Here is an 18,322-nt window from a genome sequence, read left to right as displayed (position 1 = left end):
ACACAGGCAAGCAGGCAGGCCAATGAAACGAATAACGTAACGAAAAGTCCCACTGCGCCAAAAATGCGCCGAGTGATGATTAAAAAAGTACACACACCACACCGCACCACAGCGCACCACACCACACTTTCCCATTTCCACTTACCACTTACCACTTACCAGTTGCCACTTTTGCCGTGGATAATTTTCGCAGAATTTCACAACAATTCCCACTGACAGCAGCAATCAGCGGATGGTGTTGGCCAAATCAAATTGCTTTCAATCGACACTTTTGCGATGATATTTCCTATCCACTGGACAAGGACGATAGGGATACCGGATGGGTCTGGATCTGGATCTGGGTCTGGGTCTTCTCGATGCCTGTTTCTCGACGCTCGATGCTCGATTGTCGGTCAAATCTTAGTCTGCAAAACCGCATTCGGTCTAAAATGAAACAATAAAAAAGAGTGGCAAAAGGTTTTTCATTCTTTCTTTTGTTGTTTTTTTTTTTTTTTTTTTTTGGGTGCGGCGGCAGCGTTAAGGTCTAAATTGAAATAAAATGAAATGAAATGCAACGGAATGAAATAAAATTAAAAAAAAAAATAAAAACAATGGGCATTGGGCATTGGCATTCCCGAGAGTTGAAGAGTCAAAGGCAAAGCAAATAAATTGTGCAAATTGTGGTAAATTGCGACTAACACAAACAGCAACTATGTTTGAGTGCTTCTGTATATTCTGTATAGCATGTATAATAATGCCAAATGCCGAAATGATTTCAAATGCAATTTCAATTGAATTTGCAAACAGGCTTTTCCTGATGCTTCACCCGCTTTCCCGCCTTCCCGACATCCCGCCTTCCCGCTTTTCCTCCCCTGATCGGGCATTACGAAAAAGTTTTAGGCCATACAAATAACGGCAAAAGACCCTCCCATCGAATGCCTATCAACGAGCCCGTCAATTCATGGCAAAATATTGCACAAATGTTAAGAGACAGGGGGCGGTAAAAAGGGGAAAATTCAAGGGGGGATGGGTTGGCTGTGAAAGGGGTAAACACGAGGGAAAAGCGGGTAAAAACATGGGAAACAAAATGGATAGGGAAGGATATAGCAGCTACGGCAGATGCAGCAGCCTGCATGAAAACTCGTTGGCCAACAAAGTTTTCCACCCCTCTGGGCCTTCTGCCTTCCAATCCCATTACCATTCCAGTTGGCAACCCCCAAAGCCCAATCCCCCACCACTTCCAGTTCCCGTTCCCTTTCCCGTTCAATTGACAGTCCAATTAACCGGGAATTACCCGAAGTATGTGGGCCCGTGGAAGTAAAAGTAATCCCTATTCAACGTCCCGAGGAGTCCCATTTATCGCAGCTCAACTGGGCCCCTTTAGAAGTGTTGTAATTACATAAGCACTGCTATTTTTTTTATATTTTATTTTGCTCTACTGTTTGCAGTTTGCAATTTGCTTTCCCCTCTGCCACCCTCCTCCAAGCGAAATTGTTATAATTACAAATAAAATGCTTTAAATGCAGCGCACAACATTTTTTTTCATCAACTCAGTTGAGCGTAATTAAAATGGCACAACACTTTAAATATATCCAAATGGAGTTCATTTTGCTTTACGCCCACGGTTCAATGAACTTCGCCTGAGATTTTAACCAACTGCACAGACATTTTTTCATCTCCCTTTTGTGTTGCCATAATTATAAATAAATGTTTTTAAAGGAACTGTAGCTGTAGCTGTATAAGCACTGGAATTTGTGCAGCTTAAACATATGTATATATATACGACAACTGGGTTTATTTGGTCCGGCTTGCAAAGATTCAATAAATTTTGAATGACATTTAAATTGACGTTTATCCCACTTCTGTGTGTTATAATGAAAATGTTATATTTTGGGTAAACTTTCATGTGTAACTCTTAATATGTTTTTCTTGGTTTTCCATCACGAATAAATACAAACAAAAAACAGTTTACCTTGTCCCGTTTACAAAGGTTCATTGAACTCTAATTTAATAACATTCATCTTTTTTCAGTGTCGACAGCAGGAACCTTTTTTTATTACTTCCGAATTTAATCAATATACGGAAGTTGCGGCCATCAAAAAAGTTGCAAATTTAATTTTCCAAGGAAAGGAAAGTAAGTAATTTAAGTTTTTTCGCACAAACTTTGGGCAAGAAATAAACTGTCAAAGAAGTGGATCCAGAATTTATCACTCAATCTTATTTACGTAATGTAATCAACGTTACGAAAAAAGACTTGCACATGTTGTTTTATGGCCTACCAACATTTTGCGCCCGAAATAATTACCCAGGAAACATAACATACATATCTCAAGAAATAAAATTTGTAGGTACCTCTATTCAAAGGTGTTTGTAATCCAATAAGTCTGATGGAATGTCCGTACATTTTGCCCATTGCGAACACAAAACACACTCCCTGTTGCAAATGCCTTTCCCCTTTTCAATTTTCCTCAAAACTAGTAATGTAAGTTTTCCGCCGCTCAAAAGCAAATGAATATAACACAAAAAAAAAAAAAAAATTCCGTAAATTCAATGACGAGCCCACATAACACAGCCCCATATATTTTTTAAAGACCCAGAGAAAGCCGGCTCTATGATAAGCTTTCAGGGCATAGGCGGGATTAGTTTCCATTCATGATAATTCCGTTCTTTTTTTTTGTATTTTGTATTTTTGCCCCCCGTTTTTTGAGCTCGTTGCTCGTTTTTGCGTTCAAACAGTGGCACCCGTTTGCCGGGCTTACCTTTTGCCACACGGCACAGACAGGGGGTTAAGGGTCTTCCCCTGTTCCGCCCCTATAGCGCCCCTTCTTCGCCCCCGCCCCCCTCTGGGGCCTTCATTATAAGCGTAATCTAGTCATCGTGCCTTCAAACTCGTCCATTGATGCAGTGACTCTTTGTGTCTTTCATTGCCAGGCGCACACACATATGCAGGCGGAAAAAAATATGCAACATGCGGCGAATGCGGGTTAATCTGGTCTTATTTCAGATTTTTCATAAAGCCGGCTTAATATATTTTTAATTGGTGTTTTCTGCAATATTTAAGTAGTTCAATGTACTCCCCCCTCCGCTCAATATGCTCAATGCTTCTGATAATGCTTTATTAATGGTTTCATGGTTTGCACAATGCAAACATTTAAACATTATACCACATAAAAGCCACGTGCCAACACTGCGTATGAGTGATGGAAATAAAATTGGAATTAACTTAACGTAGAACTGTAGTGAGGGCACACGAGTTTAAATATTTTGCAGCGTATATAATTGCCAGTTTAACAATGGTCTACTGACCTTTCAATACAAAAAAAATATATATATATACATACATTTAAATAGTTTAGAGATTAATTTAATGATTTTTTACTAACCTAACCTAATTTAATTGATTTAATTATGTCAAAATAGACCTATTAAATTTTTTTTTGGGTTTTATCACTATGTTCCTTTAAATCGTCATTGAGTTATGGGTAGCTACGTTGGCTTTTAATTACAAAAAATTGATACTCGGTTCATCTTAGGTTTTTGGGTTTTCAATTTAGTAGTCAAACGTATTTTACAATGTAAATTTAAGATTTAGAAAAAACTTTTTTTCAAAATATTTAGAGAAGGTTTTTTAAAATATGAATTATATTGTTTTATATACTTAACCCTTCTTTTGCATCATTAAAAGTGCAAAAATTTGTTTATTTTCAGCATTTTAAAATCTAAAAAATCTCTAATAATATTTTGTATATTGTTTTTAACTTTAAGTTAGTAAGAGCGATATATCCCAAGATCCATGTCAATAATTTAATTTACCTCCATGTTATAACTTTAAAAATATCTAATTTCTGCCAAAAGCCATCTCTTTGATGTTCGATCACATTTTTGTCCGTGTGCAGGTACACATGTAACCAAACTGGTTTTGAGCGGATGAAAACGAGGGGGATAAGGGTATTTTTTTTTTTGGGGGTGGGGAGAAGGGTGAGGGGGAGGGTTTAGGTGGGCAATAAAGGTGGGCCAGGTGCATTTCCATGTGCCAGATGACGTTGCCCCAACATCGGCATATCCGTTGCCCGGCTGGATGACTGATATACCAGTTGCCCTGGACAATGGACCCACCTGACTGCTGCGGCTGGCCCCAGCCACGCCCACCTCCTTTCAGCCTTCGCCCTTGCCCCCCACCCATTCCACCAACCCACACACGCATAGAATGATTTGTCAACAAAGGCAAAAAAAAAGATAAGAAAAAAAGCAAGCTTTGGCAAGCCGGAGTTTATCTACCCTTTGCAGTTTTTTATAACGACTTTATATATATTTCGATTTTTATCCGTATTTGCTTAAAATTCGATCGTTTTTATGGCAGCTTTGACGTATTTTTTATTAAATTAAAAAAACAATTCTTAAATATAAAGTGTATACAGATAAATTGAAAAAAAAAAAACGAAATTATAATTTGTTTTAATTTTTTTCCAAATGTTCCTTTAAGAGCCATATAACATATGTAGTCCGACTTACATAATAACTGCAAAAGAAAGAAGAGTTTTATACAGATAGCTTTGAACGTTAAAGCGGCTAGATCTACTCTCCTATTGATGCAGATCAAGAATATATATTTATATATATAGCTATAGGCTTGACTAAAATTATAGAACTTTCTGCAAGAGTATTAAATGGGGGAAAAAATACAAAAATCAGGCAAAGAAATTGCAAAAAATGCGCCGGAAAGGTGGCAAGGAAGTGGCCATTGTAGGGTCCGTGGCCGGATTCGCATTGCGACTCCGGTCCGGAGACCATTTGTCGGAACAAAATCAGAATCTAGCGACGGACATGTGTCCTCGATGGCCATCGATGTAGACGTCGATGTCAGCCAGATGGCCCCTGATTGTGGCCGCTTTTCATGACGGACCCAGGGCTCGGGCTCCGACTCCGGCTTTTTCCAAGCACCCCCAGCTGGCATTGTTCCCCCCAGTTTTTTCCCCAGTTTTTCCCCAGTTTCCCCTGCCTCACCCCGCCTCGCCTCGCCCAAACCATTTCCATTTTTCCCCATTCAAACTGATCACTGCTGACGTTGGCGTGACTTTTGTGACTTTGGGTGTGACCCCAACGGAGATGCGATGATTGTTCAAAGGGGGTTTTAGCCATGAGATTTATTCGGCCGGAACTAAGAACTGGCAACTGGGACTTTATACGTATGTATATGTATGTATGTTTGGCCTGCCTGACGAGCAGCAGAAAACAAAAAAATATGGAAGAAAAAAAAAATAGGTGGCTTTTTTGCCGGAACTGAGATTTCATATTCAGCCAGATGGCAATTTACAGCGAACAAAGTTGATTTGTCACACGAGTATCCCGTGGTCTTTATTTACTTTCAGATAAATGCGGTTTTTATTAACTGGGCATTAAGTTGCCCGCAACGAGTGTTTTTATATTTGATCTTTAATATTTACTACACTCATGAACAAATGGAATAAACGAAATGAATATCTGACTGTTGAATTCAAATCATAATATTAAATACAATGCATATTAAATTGCATGAATTAAATATTTTAAATAATGTGGATAATATTTTATTGGATTTTAAATTCTGTTTGATATAAATGCATTTTATTTAAGTTAAATGGTTTGAAATTAACTTAAAATTAAAAGCAATTCTGAAAATAGTTATATGAAAATATTTTAAAAAAATGTTCTAATTTTCATTTCTGATTTAACTTAAAACTGCAATGAATAAAATAAATAAAGTAAAAATTATTTGGATTTACTACGTTTGTTTTACCAGTGTACACAAAAGGGATGACTTTTGAATGCTTTAGGTGTCCAACATGTGGAAGAATATTTTTAATAATAGCACAATTGTTTTAAATTGCTCGCAACGAATACTTTTAATATTTACCATGCAAAAGAATTTCTGTGTACTTTGGTATGGCGTTTTACTATTCAGTTTTTGGGTAGAATATTTTTATTTAATTGACTTTAAGAAATTATATACAATGTTTTCTGTTTTAACGTATACAATATTTGCTCTAAGCTAAGCTTGTTTTTCTTTAGGACAAGTGTATTGATTTCCCACCTGAAATTTAAATTTAATTGCATTTAGTTTGTAATGATTTTTTTGTTCTTTTAGTTTTATTTACTTAAAGAATTAAGATCCGTAAAATTGTTTGTTTTTTCTTAGAATTTCCATCCTAAAGTGTAAGTTTAGTTTTTGGGTGTCCAAAATAGGGAAGAACATTTTTATTTATTTTAAAATCAAATTCAGTTGTATTTACTTTAAGAATTTATGCACAATGCCGAGAACAAAGGTTTTAACCTTACCATGTTTGGTCTAAGCCAAGTCAGACACTTGAACTTATTCAAACAAGGGTTTTGATTTCGCACCTGAAATTCAAATTAAATCAAATTTAGTTTGTAGCCAAATCTTAACTAATATTTAAAGATTTCAACCACACAACCTCACTGGTTTGGCATAAGTGTGCTTTTGGCATTAGTTTTGTGCTTTCTAACAGCCTTGTTCCACTAAAATATTTTTTGGCACATTCAAAAAGTCAAAAATTGTCCTCAGCATTTAATTTTTATTGTGCAAGAGGACGGGCCAAATATTGATTTTTTGAAATGGGCTCCAGAAAATCTCCAGGCGAAAATAATTATATGTACTTAGGACTGTTGTCTCAAGCTCTCCGGTTAACTTGAAAGTGTCAGGTGGACCAAAAAGTGCCTGTACACATAAAATATATACGTATATATGGGTGTGGGCAAGTGGGGGAGTGGGGAGTGGGGGAGAGCCATAAAGAACAGAATATAAACAATCAGTGGGCCCAGCACCTACACCTACACCTACACTTACACATTTCATAAAAATCTCTCCTTTCAGATATAAAATTGTTGCAAAAACACATAGCACAGCTCATCGCCGAGGCAAGAATTGTGGTGGGAATAGTCCTGGAGAGGGTCCTCCAGTTGCTCTTCAGCCAACATCATGGATGTGTCAGCATAAATAGCAAGTGCCATAGTGCCATAGTGCCATAGTGCCATACACTCTCTGCTTTTTGCCAAGCTTAACTGCAACATTAAGCTCAGCTGGAGCAGCGGAAAATGGGCCCTAAAATGTAAACAACAAGTTGACAGACAAATGACATAAACTACACTCGAAAGTCGTCTTGCACTAAATGTAACTTTAATTTGATGCTGACTTTTACGGGGCCCGTGGGAGCAGCACTCGACATGGATTTTATTCCATTGTGACTGCCATTAAATGTCGTCATGATTTCAACGAATAAAAAACAACAATAAGGGAAAAACACCAGGAGCTAGTTTAATTTATGAAGTCATTAAGTCTTTACAGTAATTTATAGTGCTTACTTATGCGTGGGCTACTTGAAAAATGAAATATTTTATAAAACTTGACACACTATGAAATACATGTATTTGGTGCAGGGATTATTGGTTTTGAATGATCTTAATTGCTTATCTTATTTTATACTTGTCTTATTTTTTACTCAAAAGTAGCGATGAATCCAAAATGTGTAGTACTGTTAGCGAAATTAGATGTGTTGTACTACTTGACACATTACGAAATACTTGTATTTGAAACTTGAAGACTTAAAGTGAATATTTTAAATTTTAAATAATTTTTGTCCAACACAAAAGACTTAAAGCGTAAATTGCTAACATTAATAATTAAGTCCTCACAGCAATTCACCCAAAATAAAATCATTATTAATATTTAAATCAATATTTACACCTCGCCGCAACAAATTAAATAAAAGTATTTATGGCTCTTTTTCCACACCAGCTAACAAAGTGCTAATGAATATTTGATTTTATAAAGGCTTCAACTTTTGGCTAGTTTAATTTGTTTAATCGAATAAAATTTTATGTAATTTTAAATGAACTCACTTATTTACTTTGCCCGATACTTTATGAAGTAAATAAACAAGATATTTGCGTGTGTTTACCTCTCATTTTGACAATTAAGCCTGGTAATTAGCTGCAACTTTATTAGTGGGGGAAAATGTCATTATTATTTTTAACGAATTAACAAATTGAATTTATGAAAGTTACTAAGTCATGAAACTTTTGTATTCTCTTTTCAATTATGCCTGCTAATCATTACTGTTTGCAATGACATTGTTATTTGCTAATAAAAAATACACAACGATGACAGTTTTATTTGCAAATAGGGCGTGTTCTATTTGTTGGCTGTCATTGCCAACATTTTCTATTTGCAGCGACATTGCGACATGTAAGGCCCTTCATTAGTTAACCAACTTTTATGCTCATAGTCGTCGGAGAGCTCTTCTGTTTATCTTTTCATGTAAGCCAATATTCCGGCCAAAACTTTTGCTGGCATCGCATAATAAACGAGGGAAGAAAAAAGAAAAAAAAAAAGGCAAATGCGACATACGAATGCGGTGCGGCACTTTTGACTGAAGTAAAACGTACTGCATCTTTAATGGGCCTTACACAAAAATGAAATGAAATGGACTGACAGTAAGAGCAGCAGCAGCTGAATTTATTATACTAAAGCCGGAGTGACTTATGTAAGTGTCAGGGCGGCCCTATCTTTAACCCTCTGTGGGCCAACGCCAACGACTCCGAAAACCAAAATGAAAATATAAATGAAAATGAAAATCCATCGATGAGCCAAAAGGCGTACCATACTTATGTGGGCAGGGCAAAAGTTATTAAAATCAACAGCAATAAATTAGCATATTTTATGCTTTCCTCGTGTGTGTGTTTTTGTGTGTGTTATGTGTGTGAGAAGTTTTGGCTCTCAGAAACTGTGGCTGGCCAAAAAAACTAGAAAATACTGATACTGAAGCCGGAGAAATGGCCGAGAAGAGCAGGCGACAGAAATGCAGCAGGCACATAAATCAGGACAAAGCAAAGACAAGGGAAATATATATACATATATAGTACCCCCGTGTACACCCCTCTTTAGGAAAAACTACCCTAAGCACCCACAAAAATATTAGGAAAATGGAGGGAAATGCACAGAGTTTCTCTTGCCAATGGACAAACAAGTGAGGATTTTACATTTTGCTGGCCAAAAAAGAATTTATGCAAAACAATTGTCAACAATGAGGGACAGAGTTTTTCGAAAGACAAGATGGGGGGGGGATAAGTTGGAATGGAAAAAGAGATGGGGGTATATTCAAAGTGCATTGTTCTCGTTACCCCAGGATTGACTCCCACGTCCACTCCCAGCGAAATCACTTGCAAATGCGTAACGCCTTGGCGGCCCCAAATAAATTCACCGACCATCATCAACCCCCTTGAATTTTTGCGACCCTAAACCACACTGCAATGTGACATTATCTGCTTTAATTGCATAATAAAGCACTTTTAATTAGGTTTTTACATAAGAGCCAGAGCAGTGGCCACGCCCTCACGGCCTCACGCCCTCGAACCCACCGCCCCCAAAAAAAACCGCACAAGTCGTTAAATGCGAAAGGAGTGGTGCGGAGGAGGGGGGTCTGGGAATTCGACTATAGGATCTGTGAACATAAAACAGAATCTCATTTAAAAACTGCTTAAAGAAGAAGCGGTTTGGGTGTGGTCGCTGCACAGTGAAAAACCAAACTAATTAAAACGATTGGAAATAGTCTGATTTTTAAAAACATTGTCTATTATATTTATTTAATTATTTTCCAAAATATATGGGCATTTTATTTATTAACGTAAGAAATCTGTTTAAATAAAAATGAATAAAACAAAAAAATGTTTTAAGACTAGCATTCAAATAAAATATTTACAAACCATTGCACTTAAAGTATTTATTACTAAGTAAACATTGGATTCAGAATAAATTCTTAAAAGAGATAAATAATTTGGGCTCACAGGCACCTTATAAAAATTATATCTGTATATATCTCAAAGATCATTTTAAAATATAATTTTCAACTATAAACTTTTGTTTCTTTCAGTTTAGAGGCAATTTCCTGATTTGCCACTGTTCACTGGATTTGCAAATCTCCTGACAAAATTCTTGCGACAACAAAGTTTGATTTTCTTTCCGAATTTTATGGCAGCAAGATATTTCTGTGACAAACGTAAATATTTAATGTGTTGCAATCGAATTGCTGGGCCGTAATCTCAAAGTGAAATAGCACAAACGCTAACAGTTTAATTAACGAAAGTGTCTGTTAAAAATCAAACACAGCTTCCTTGCCTTTAGTTTTCATTACCCTTAATACCAATCACTCGTTTTAAATGCAGACATTTTTGCAGATTTATTTTTTTGCCTTTTGTGTGATAGAACATGCAAACATGTAGCCAGCAAATAAAAAAGGTAAACAAAAGCAACAGCACAGCGGCGGCCATTCGTGTACACTTTTTGAAGTATTTAACACCTCTTGGCAAACAACACACACCATCCAGTGCTCTTTTATTGACAATTAATTTCGAACCTTTCAGCTGCTTTTGGCATTACATTTTCCATTGTTTATTTATTGCGATTCTAGGGAGCCCAGCTGGAAAAATAATTTTTATATTTGTCAGCGCGACCGAAATCGATTTGATGGCAAATTTTTCGCTATTGCGATTGCCATTGCCGATGGTAGATGTGGCAAATGGCGAATGGCAAATGGCGTATGGCGATGCCTTTGTTTTTCACTGTGTCGTGAAAACATGCGGGCTGTGGAAAAAGGCGTGACACAAAAGTTTGGCTGTCTATATTCCCATATCCTTTATATTCTTTTCTTTTTCGGTGCGCAAAAAACAACGAGGACGAGAGCGGCGGGTGAAAAAGTGAAAAACTTAATCCAAGTCCAGTCGAGCTGAGCTGAGCTGAGCTGAACTGAACTGAGCTGAACTAAGGATGAGGACGAGGATGAGGCTGAGGCTGAGGATGAGCTGCATGCACACGCAGTGTTAACTTTTGCCAAAAGACGTGGTGACAGGGGGTGGATGGGGTGGTATATGGGTATATGGGTATATGGGTTTTAGGGGGTTAAGGATGATGGGGTTGGCTTGGCCCAAAACGACCTTGCTACTACACTGGCGAAGGCAAAAGCTGAGGCTGAGGCTGGAGCTCCGGTTCTGTCGCTGTTTGTGCTTCAATTATGCCAAAAATGCGCACTGACACGTAAAAATAATGCATACTTCAAGGCGCGCCACCAAAACCGCATACTACAATATATATATGTGGAGGCAGTGGGACATCCCTAAGTGAAATCATATCAGTTCACACACAAATTTGAGCTAGAAGAGGCGAAAAATATTTATTAAAGCTGTTTTTTAGCTACCATAAACATTGGACTTTTTTATTCTTAGTACTTAAGTAGCAATGGGCTAGTTAACCCTAGTAAAACTAAAGACAATTGATTAACGAAACGAAAAATAATTAAGGCTAAGATTTCCAAAACAAAAAAAAAAACGATACAAAAACAAAAAACTTTTTAAATGGAATATTGTTTTGTGAAAAATTGTTTTAGCGTGAATATTTTAGAGAGTTCTTTGTCCGCTTAAATATAAAGTCACAAAGAGTATGGTATGGACTTAGAGAAGGAAAATTCGAAAATATGGCAAATAAACAAATTGCATATTTATTATTGTTCTAAAATTTTTGAGAGATTTATTCGAACTTTTCCGCAGAAGATTTTCGATTAGGGAAACTCAAATTGGGACTTGCAAATTAGGAAAGTTTGAGTTATGGAAGTTGGCCCGTATATATGTGGCACATGGCGATGAGAAAGAAAGAGGGACCGAGCGAGTTGACAATGCCCGAGGAGACGGACGGACACGGGAAAAATCGAGAAAAGGCAGGAAGGGGAGGTGAGGGGAGGGGTCTGAGATGGAGAAAGTGGGAAAGTGGAGGGTCGCTGGAGTGAAATGAGGAAAACCAGCACCGGCAGCCATGGCAATGCATATAACATTTTAATTTCCTGCTTATTAGCTGGGCCACGCCCACAAAAGGCGGCCCACGCAAACTAACCCAGCGCACGACCACACACATGCACCCACACTAATACGCCCACTCGCCCCTAAACACACACATACACTGACACACTCACACACCCGCACACCCACACAGCCACTCACCCACACAGAGAACTAACGAGCCCGCACACTCGCACAGCCACTCACCCATACCCGCACAAATAATACAATACAAACAACGACTTGGAGTGCACTCTGCGAAGAGATTAAAAATAGATTTGAAGAAAGCGCTTAAATGGAGCAAATATAAGCCGAGAAAGCGCAGTGGAAAAACCTCTGTGGAGAAATGGAAACAGCGAAGAGACGAAAGCCGATAAGTGCCAAGTACAAGAACCTTCAAAGATTTGAGGACAGTCCCTCAAACTATATAATAAATCGGGCTTAAAGTGCACCGACATCTGAAATAAATTGTAATTTTTACAATTATTAAGCTCTACTTGTTGTTGCTTTACTTTAAATTGATTATTAAGATTAAAGCTTAAAATTGTTAAAAGGACAGTTCCTCAAACTATACAAGAAATCAAGCTTAAAGAGCACTTACATCTAAAATATATTAAATTTTGTATCATTTTATAATTATCTTTAACGATCTTTTCTTGAAAATAGTTTTACCTTGACTATTGTGCATTGAAATACGTCTTACTAAAAAATAAAAAAAGTAACTTGAATGTAGCTTTGCAAAGATTCCCAAATTGACAAGATATTAAAGTAAATTATTAATGAAATATAAAATTACTGACTTCTAGACAGTTTTTCAAATAGAAATTTCCGATAAACTTATACATATTTCAAGTGGATATTAATTATATGTTTGCCAATCATTAAACTAATATTGAGAAACTTTGCAAGGAAATCGCTTTTTCAGCATCATTAAAACTGCATTCAAACCCAAGTTTAAACCTAATTAAAGCCCAAGCAAAAGTAGTGGCCAATATAAGCCCAAATGGCGAGCTGAAAAAAAACATGGGTACTCGAAACTCGTTGAGAACAGACGGCACAAAACCAAGGAAGGAAAAAAAATAAAAAATCCGATAAGTAGGCGAGCAAGAAATGGTTAAGATTACAAGACAGTTTCTCATAAGCAGATATCCATTGCAGTTTTCTTTAAGATCACAAGTGGACGGAAGGAAAGCTGTAATAAAAGCCACAACTTTAAGCAAGGAACACATGGAAATCTACATATTCCCATCATACTTTCAGAGCATATATAACAAATTTTTGTTAACCTAATTGAAGCAAAAGGAGGAGGGTGGAAAACCTTTAAAGTGAATTTCAAAATATGCAAATAGATACTCTTATCTAAAATTTGCATTTCTGGCATGTACATAATTTTTACACCAAAGGGCATGAAGTTTACTCTAAAGTTCGTGTATTTTTTTTATGTTTTGGGTACTACTTTTTATGGCAAAGTAAATGTGAAAGGAGGTAGATGTTTTCTTTTATCTTCAGCTCAGTTTATTTGCCTTGTTCTCCCATTAGTGTGGTGTATGTATATTTAGCCATTTCGGCCTTAACCAAAATCAAATAGTTTCTTCTCGCAAAAATGTTGTATAAATAAAAACAATGTGGGGAAAAAACATGGTTTTTAATTGGCTGTACAACATTGACCTGGCGTACGTGACGTATGAGTGATATTTATATGTATTTGTGAATGACTTGCACAAATAGCTGAGAGAAATGGCCGAGAACAAGAGGCGGTTAAATGCCGACCAGGAAGAGGATGGGGATAAAAATGGGAGGAAGACGGGACAGAGAAAAGGGTGAAAGTGGGAAAACGGATGGGGAAGAGGAAAAGGAAAAAAGGACGAGAAAATCTACTAGCGAATCTACCCGGTGACCCAGGCGACTAACGGGACATGCGAAGATGCAGTGGCAAAGATACAAGTACAGGCTGACAGGGCTCCTCATGCACACAGATACTCGGCTGCAGGATACACTCACACACACGGCGACACTCACACACGCGCACGGACACTCACACAAACACAGGCAAGGCGCATAAATGCAGGCATTAGTACACTGCGACAAAAAACAAAGCATATCACACTCAGCACTAATTAGCTAAATTAATTATATGTTTTCAATTGTTATGCTAGAAACTATTAAAGCGAATAAATAAATAATAGCAACACTACTACTATGAAAAATGAACAAACAGCTATCAAAATTATAGTAGTTTTTTAACTTATGGCAATTGCTATCAAAAATATTTGGAAACAACTCATTAAAATAATAATAATGGGAGTCGATACTTATTATTAAAAAACAAGTAAAACCTTTATAAATATCTTGATCACATTATTTCAGGCTTAAAGAGCGTTGCATACTTATGGGAAACTTGGTGGCGAATTTAACATATTTAATATTTGCACAATCAGTCTTCAAGTTGGTATGTGGGTGGGAAAACCTGAATCAAATGTTTTTTTTTTCAAGTCAGAACCGTCTATCTTAAAAACTTTAGATGCAGCAAGCAGCGAAAAAACAATGGCATTGTTATTTTTCTCGGTGTGTGAGTGTGTGTGATGCGTTTTGTTTGTCATGAACGCGGTTGGCATCCAGCCTACGAGGCCCCACATCCGCTTCCCGCTCCCTGGCGTTCTTATCCTGGTAGGGGAAAAGGACCACCAGCCCAGCCACGCCCCCACAACCCCCATCCCCCCAAACCCCCCTAAACCACCCAAATGTCCCTCTGCATCGCTCGTTTTCCTGTCATACCCTACACATTTTTCATTACACACTCTGTCCCTTGCAGCAAACGAAATTTTTGGATGCGCCTCGCGCGTCTTGCCACGGCGGCTTGTACTTTGCCACATACTCACACACACCGGCACTCTCGACCACACATACACACACGTCAATACACCAACACACACTCGTACTCGAAACACACACATGTGGCCAAACAATATAAATCACCAGCACTCACACAAACGTGCGACAGTGGTGGAGTTTTGAGGGGCGCCGACCAGGAAGTAGGATGAAATATCGATTTAATATAAGCCGGCGAAATGTATATACATATTTGGAGAATTATACCAAAACGTGACTGAAACATATACAAAAAGAGACGGTCAAAAACAGCAAAACGCCCCGTTACGTAATCTGCCGCAATGAACATTTTTTCCCATTGGCCACCGCACAAAATGTGCAGTGCGATATTGTTACACTATATATGTACAAATATATATATATATATATATATATATAATAGGTGTACAATTTTATGCATGTTTTTTGCCACCCATTTTATAGGCAATATATTTAGTTTTTATTTTTAATCCGCAGCAATAAACTGCAGTTTATATTTTCGATGCTTTTTCAAAAAAAAAAAACGTAGTACAGATGCGGTGTTAAACTTGTATACTTGGTCTTACTTAATGAGATTTTTTTTTTTATATACTGAAATGTGTAAGGAACAAAAGGATATCTGTTTTTAAAACACTCTTTACACCTAAAATAAAAAAATTTTAAACCTGTTTTAAAAATGTCATCTGTCTGTTTCTGGGTTTCTTGTGTTTTTTCAGCATGTTTGCCTTTAATTAATGCGTACACATGGCTTAAAAGCTGATTATCCTTAATTAGTGTTGTCTTTGGCCACACATTTTACCTGGGACCATTTGGCGAGGGCTAGATTTCACCTGGCATACATGGCGTATGAGTACTTTTAACTCGGTGTCAACAGTGTTCTCGTCTTCCACGTATGCTAAAAAAAAGAACAAGTGTTGTAACCATAAAAAGTCATTAATGTTGTCACACATACTGCTTTAAAATCCCACATAGATTAAGTATCTTTAAAATCAATAACAATATTGAATTAAAAATGAATGCAAATTTAAGAAACAACATTTGAAAAAATCTAAATAGTATCGTAAGTAGGAACATTTTAGAAATATAAAAAAAGATCATCCGCTGTTTTATTCATTTATTTTAAAGGTTACTGTTGAAAAGCGTTTAAAATTTGTTTTTCAGCTTAGTTTCTAAAGAAGGTCTTCAATTTGTTAAGGATGCAGTAGGAATAGTTTAGGTACATACATTTTTATAGTCTTCATATATTTTTTTAAGTACAACCATAGTTACTGGGTACTTTGGTTTTGAGGCACTTAACAGCAGTGTTCTGATGACTTATTTTCCTGGCCCCATTGTTCATCCCCTTTTCGGCCACGCCCCTGGACAATTGCATCGTGGCCAGGACTAACTGCCGCCGGTGGTAGGTTAACGGGAGGTGGTGACCCCACTCCGAGTCCGAGTCCTCCGTGTTTCCTCTGTCCGACCATTGAAAATGTTGATAATTGAATTCACACGTGAATGATCACAATCTTGAAGCCTTTACTTGGGCCTATTGGCCTGCTCCAGGACCTCTTCGGCGGCAGAATTTGGGTGCTTGGATGGTGGATTGCCCCAGATTGAATCGCTGGCTTTTTGGCCAACGACCAAGGACCAAGGACCAAGGACCAAAGCGAAATGCCACAGCCAAGCCAAAGCCCAAAACCGGGACCAAAAGCCAAGTAATTATGATCGTAAATTGATTAGGCAACAAGAGGCATACAAAGTTGGTGGGCCCGAAACAGGGATGTGGATGGCGGGAGGAGAAAGGGGGTTTGGTTTTGGTTTTGGTTTTGGTTCTGGACCGCACAAAAGGGGTTAATGGAATTAGTGTTACATAATCTCTGTTGTTCCACACAGCCAGCACTTGGGCCAAAGCTGATTTTGCTGCCGGGTTAACCCACAAGCAGCCCTTCGCCAAAGCCAAATCACCCTAAAAACTTTCTGCTTAGCTTAACTTTTTATATGCACTGCGCTCATAGTTTTGTAGCACTTTCCGCATAAAAAGATAACAACTTTTATTGATCTCAAGAGTCCCACCGAAAAGAGAGACGGAGACCGAGATTGAGACCACTTAAAACTTCAACACAAACAAATTCAAAAACATCAACTTGTTTACCCGCAAAGGATAGTGTTCGTCACTGGGTCCAGAGTTTTCCCACTTGCAAATTGTGTTTTGCATCACATCATTGAGATATGTTTATAAGGCAGAGTGGGTCATAAACATTCGTTACCTAAATAATTTATTAAATAACTTAGAGTGAAAAATGTTTACGAAATTTAATTTTTGGAAGAACTAACCATGCAGTTGAAAATATATTTTTTAATTCATCACCACTAAATCTTGGGAAATAATGCTCGAAATTTAAAACGGCGATGCCTTCATAAACTTGTCATTAAATTTGCAATTAAATTGCTTTCACTGCTTAAAATGTTTATATATTTATTTTTTTTTCGAAAAATAAAATTAATTGAAGCCCTTACTAAAAATGTGAAATACATTTTTCAGAATTGGGAGGGGGATGAATGCCAGATGCAAGGCCAAGTTACAACAAAAACACTTTAAGGAAATCAAATTTTTTTAAATTTAATTATAATAATTCTTACGAAATCTTTTTTTGGTCATCTCCTGTACCTAACTTTCAGTCTTAAGGTCGTACTCTACGTCTTATTTAGGCCAAATTTGTATTTCATTGCTAAAAGTGTGGGAACATACATTTCCTAGTAACTTAAAGATACACCTAACAGTGTCCTTTGACGCATCCTTGATAAGTCAAAGGTTTCAGGCGCTGTTTGTTTTTTTGTTCCTCTGCAGCGCTTGATGCAAATGCCCAAATGCATTTATCAGACAATGCCAACAGCAACAGCAAAGGCAACCTTCGTCACCCGGGCGAAATATCCTTTTAGCGCAGAGTGACCCTCGAGACCTTAAAAGGGTTAAGGCACACTACCAGTGGCAGTGGCAGTTGCAAATGCAGTGTTTTCGCACTCAACTCGAGAGCACTCAATTAGAAACGTTAAGCTAACGACCGACTCGATCGGCGGTACATGAACCCGAGGGGGACAGAGCTATATGAGCTATATATATAGGGCTGCACCCTTCTTCGATCTGCGACAATAACAAATAACAAATATCGAATAATGAATAATGAATAACGGCGAATGCTGACTTCTGACTATTGAATCGAAAGGAAAAATTCCATTCCATTCCACACAGCTCCTCGTATCGAATTAATTTGCCTAAAATGTGGCACAAATCTCAATTGCAGCAGTGCACAACAATAAACAAAAACGCCAGAAAGAAGCAAAGGAGCAAAGGACATGTGAGATTGATGACACAATCGAACAGGTAAGAGCAGTGGCGCATCTACGATTTTAAGTGAGGAAGGATGTTGTTCGGCATTTCGGTTGTCAAAATGTTGTTCTTTTTAGCATCCCTTTTTTATACCGTTTCTAATTTTCTATTTTAATGCCCACGCCCCCCTTTTCTACGCCACTGGACGCAAGAGCGAGATGGGGCAACTGAGACTGCCAAATGGAAAATGGATTTCAGTATTAATTTCGCTGACGACGACGACGA

Source organism: Drosophila elegans, unplaced genomic scaffold (assembly GCF_018152505.1).
Source record: "Drosophila elegans isolate 14027-0461.03 unplaced genomic scaffold, ASM1815250v1 contig_149, whole genome shotgun sequence".
Taxonomy (NCBI): Eukaryota; Metazoa; Arthropoda; class Insecta; order Diptera; family Drosophilidae; genus Drosophila; species Drosophila elegans.
Note: the sequence above shows the minus strand (reverse complement) of the source record.